Below are 4,742 nucleotides of genomic sequence, written 5' to 3' on the forward strand. Positions count from 1 at the left end.
CTCTTTGGCCATTCTGAACAAAGTTTAACTGCTCAATACTACTTAGTTTGCAATCGATGCTAGAATGACTAGATAGGCCACATGCTTCACATGGAGGTGAGAAGGTAGGTGTGATAACACAAGTACTCATGCGATCAAGTCTTTGAGATAATGCATTCACCCTGGTAGATAGATAGTCAAAGGAAGAGGTTTCGTCCATACCTGCCTCTTTTTTAGAGGGTGAAGGATTGATGATTGCTTTCTCTTCCGTCCATTGAAAAAGGTTTAGAGCCATGTCCTCAATCAAGGCATAAGATGTTGTGAAATCCTTGTTCATTAGGGCACCACCTGCAGTTGCATCAACAGTTAATTTAGTGTTAGATGTTAGATCATTATAAAAGGTGTGGATGATTAACCATTTCTCCAAACCGTGATGGGGACAACGTCTAAGTATTTCATTAAAACGCTCCCACACATCGAAAAGAGATTCCCCGCTTTTTTGAGTAAATTGGTAAAGCTTTCCCCTAAGTTGGGCGGTTTTTGATGGGGGGAAAGAAACGGCAAAGGAATTCTCGCCTCAGTTGGTCCCATGAGGTGATGGAACCGGGCTTTAAAGAATTGAACCAATTGTTGGCCCTATCTTTTAGAGAAAAAGGGAAGAGATGTAGCCTAAAAGCTTCTTGGTCGTCTTTGCAAGTTACACTAAGTCTCCAAAAGTTTGAGATATGTAAATTTGGATCTTCAGAGGGTGATCCAGAAAACTGGTTTTGTTGCACCAGAATTAGTAGTGCAGGTTTTATTTTGAAGTTGCTACCTTCAACCGTTGCGTAAACTATAATAGTGCATGGCTCATCCGAAGAGGGGATCGAATACTCCTTAAGAGTGCGTTCCTCAGCCATGTTATCTATTATCTTATGCTACCCAAGAAGTCAAGTGTAGGAAAAGAAAGAAAGAAAGAAAAAGGGAATAAGAGGGGGAGAGAAAAGAGTTCTAATCACAAAGAAAGAGTTAATCAAATTAGTTTACTCCCCGGCAGCGGCGCCAAAAACTTGATGAGATAAAACCGCAAGTGCACGATCTTACTGAAGTAGTATAAAAGAGTATCGTAACCTTATTCAACTGTCGGTAATCGATGCATAACCTCATGGTACCATCCTTCTTCTTAACCAACAACACCGGCGCTTCCCATGGTGAAACACTTTGTCTTACAAATTTCTTATCAAGCAAGACCTCCAACTATTTCTTCAACTCCGCTAACTCGGACGCCGACATACGATAAGGTGCCATCGACACCGGCTTCGTTCCTGGAATAAGGTCAATTGAAAATTCAACCTCTCTTTCTAGTGGCACATCTGGAATCTTATCAGGAAAAACATCAGGAAACTCATTCACAACTGGCAACCTGTCAATCACAACTTGGTTCTCTAACGAAAAATATGTCATCAAAGAAAACATAAGAATTCCATCACGCTCCAACTGCTTCAACTGTTTAGTAGATAGCAACTCTGCTCCACTCTCTTCTTCTGTAGAAGAAAAATGCACCGTCTTGCTAAAGCAATTGATATGAACTCGGTTATACTCTAACCAGTTCATCCCAAAAATAACATCCATACCCGTCAATGGTAAACAAACTAAGTCGACTTCAAAGTCTCTACCAAACATAGACAACGAACACCTTAGACAAACAAGAGAAGTAGTTACTGAACCCTTAGCTGGAGTTTCAACAACCATTTCTCCTTTCATATCAGATACAACCAGACCCAACTTATATGCACAATCAATAGCAATGAAACAATGAGTAGCACCAGTGTCTATAATATCAATTAAAGGAGTACTATTAAAGAAACAAGTACCTCTGATAAGTCGGTCCTCATTAGTTGTTTGCGTACCGGTCAAAGCAAACACCTTACCACCAGTCCTAACCTTCTTCGGCTGCGTACACTGCGAACTAATATGACCTTCCTCATTGCAGTTATAACAAACATTGTCTCCACCCTTACAGTCAGCTAGTGTGTGTCCTTTCTGACCACACCTGAAGCACTTCTTCTCATCTCTATCACAGACATTACTCTTGTGGCCTTTTTCACCACACTTGAAGCAAACAATGTCAGTAGGAGCATCTCTCCTCTTGGGCCTCCTCTCATTATTTAACCTCTGCTTATCCTTTTCAGCAGGAGCACTATACGGCTTCGGACAACTCTTCTGTCCCTTACCTCTACGTTCACTCATCATCTTGTAATGAGCTTTAGTGTCCTCCTCATAAATCCTGCAGCTACTTACCAAATTAAAGAAATTTCTAATCTTCTGATAACCAATGGCTCTCTTGATGTCAGCTCTCAAACATTCTCAAACTTAATACACTTGGAGAACCCAGCTGTCTCCGTAGTATACTGGGGGTAGAACTTAACAAGTTCCACAAACTTTGCAGCATACTCTGTAACTGACATATCCCCCTGCTTCAGTTCCAGAAACTCAATTTCTTTCTTTCCTCGGACATCTTTCGGAAAGTACCTATTCAGGAATTCTCTCCTGAACACAGCCCAGGTCACCACAGCACCATCCTGTTCAAGCACAGGAAACAGACTTAGCCACCAGTCATCAGCTTCCTCAGCTAACATGTGCGTCCCAAACCGCACCTTTTGCACCTCTGAACACTGCATGACTCTGAAAATCCTTTCAACTTCCTTAAGCCACTTCTGGGCGCCATCAGGATCATACCTTCCTTTGAATGTTCGTGGATGATTCCTCAAAAAGGTCTCCAACATCCTTACTCCATCGTTACCAGTACCAGCATTCGGTTGTTGTCCTACAGCTTGAGCAACAGCCTCAAGTGCAGCAGCAATAGCAGCATCGTTTCTACTGGCCATTTCAAAGTTCTACATAAGAAACAACAATTCAGAACAACAAAGACAACATTAGAGTTGAAACTCTATCCTAGGTGGCTCAACACGACTCTACTACTTGGCCGGACGGACCAACCTGCTCTGATACCAATTGTAACACCACGTTATCCCAAAGCAATTAAATATTAAATAAATACATCAGAGTATATCCCAAACGGGCATGTCACACTACTTTTCAAAATTTTCTTAAATATAATATAAAACTATTTAATAAACATCCTTCATAAACAACAATAATTTTGCAGCGGAAATATTTCTCAACATTAACTTCAACATCAACATTAAATCCTGGCACAAAGGCCTCAACATAAATTCATCAACATTGTTCAATTAACAATAAAAGGCTACATCAGCAAGTTCCAAAAATTGATACAAAAGGAATGAAAAACAATAAGAAATCCCATCCCGTACGTATCAGAGCCCTAGACATTGAGCCACCACCTACTACTCAGGATCACCTGCAAGTTACCCATAGGAAGGGCAACATTTTCAAGCAGAAGGGGTGAGATTCACAACAATAAATATAGATATAAAATTCATCAATTGAATCTAACACCCTAATATAATAACAGTTATTCAATATAAATATACATTTCATAATCAACACACCAACAACAATGATATTTACAACCAATAACACGACTCATGCAACTACTCGACAGCACCACTAAGACTCCTCGACAATGCACATGCATGTGGTACCAATTTACAGGGCAGTAGCCCTCACCGGATATTGAATGGTTAAAGCATTCATCAGGGCATAAGCCCTCACCGCTTGGACCAATAAGTGTTCCAGGACATGAGTCCTCCCGCTTTGAACGACAATGCATTCCAGGGAAAGCGCCCTCCCGCTTTATATGCTTATGCAACTAACTCCACTTGTGTATATCTACATACAACTTGACAAATGCATATATATGTATATGACTCACATCCCACAATGCAACAATATGTATGATTTAATTAAATAAAAGCTTAATTAAATAAAAGCATACATCACAGTCAACAACAGATCAGTATAATTCAATCCAACAATTCCAGAAAAATGTACAATTAATCATAATCAAGCTTAAACATCAAGATCATTCAACAACATTCAACATAGAATAAACAACTCAAAATATGGGCAACTCGCCTCGCGAGTACATATACTCGCTATGGCGAAATCAAGGATTGGGTTGCTCGCCGTGGCGAACTCAAGGTGAACAAGAAAAAGGTGCTCTCGGGAGTTTTGACATTTTTCTCACTAAATCTTCATTTTTAAGCTCCATATTCATCTTTTTAACCTAAAAATTGTCCCATTCCTCTCTAAAATCATTTAGGCACTCAAAACTAACCAAAATACGGCTTATAACAACAATTCAAAAATCATGATCTCTCAGGCACTTGCTCGCCGTGGCGAGTAGTTCTGCTCGCGAGGCGGGCTATGAAGTTGTTCACTCGCGAGGCGAGACTAGCTATTCGCAGGGGCGAGCGATGAATGTCAGCACGGGCAGATGCAGGTTTTTCCCCAAAAATCCCATTTTCCTCCAATTCACTCCCCAAATTAGTTTACAGATGCAGGACTAAGTGTTGTATGCAACCAGAACCTAATTCTAACATCAAAACAGCAATCTCCACACTCAAAACTCAATAATTCATCATAAACCTAAAATCCCCAATTCCTACCAAAACTTGTTAAACTCAAAATCAGAATTTAAAAACTACACTATTGAAGCAAACCTCACCCTTACATTAATTCAGAAGAAAAATGCACAACGATCGGATTCGCTTGGCTCAACTTGCTCTTTTCTCCCGTTTCTCCCAAAAGTTCTGCTTTCACGTGAAAATGTTTCTAACCTTTCTTTTTCCTAATTCCCC

At 40.2% G+C, this 4,742-nt stretch overlaps 1 non-coding gene across 1 annotated transcript; it reads left to right on the top strand.

Moving 5' to 3' along the window:
• Nucleotides 1–404: 404 nt before the first annotated feature.
• LOC120577832 (small nucleolar RNA R71) lies at nt 405–511 on the top strand. Its single transcript, XR_005643800.1, has one exon. It is a non-coding gene; the product is annotated as a small nucleolar RNA R71 (small nucleolar RNA).
• The last annotated feature ends 4,231 nt before the right edge of the window (nt 512–4,742 follow it).

Source organism: Medicago truncatula, unplaced genomic scaffold (assembly GCF_003473485.1).
Source record: "Medicago truncatula cultivar Jemalong A17 unplaced genomic scaffold, MtrunA17r5.0-ANR MtrunA17Chr0c01, whole genome shotgun sequence".
NCBI classification, from domain to species: Eukaryota; Viridiplantae; Streptophyta; class Magnoliopsida; order Fabales; family Fabaceae; genus Medicago; species Medicago truncatula.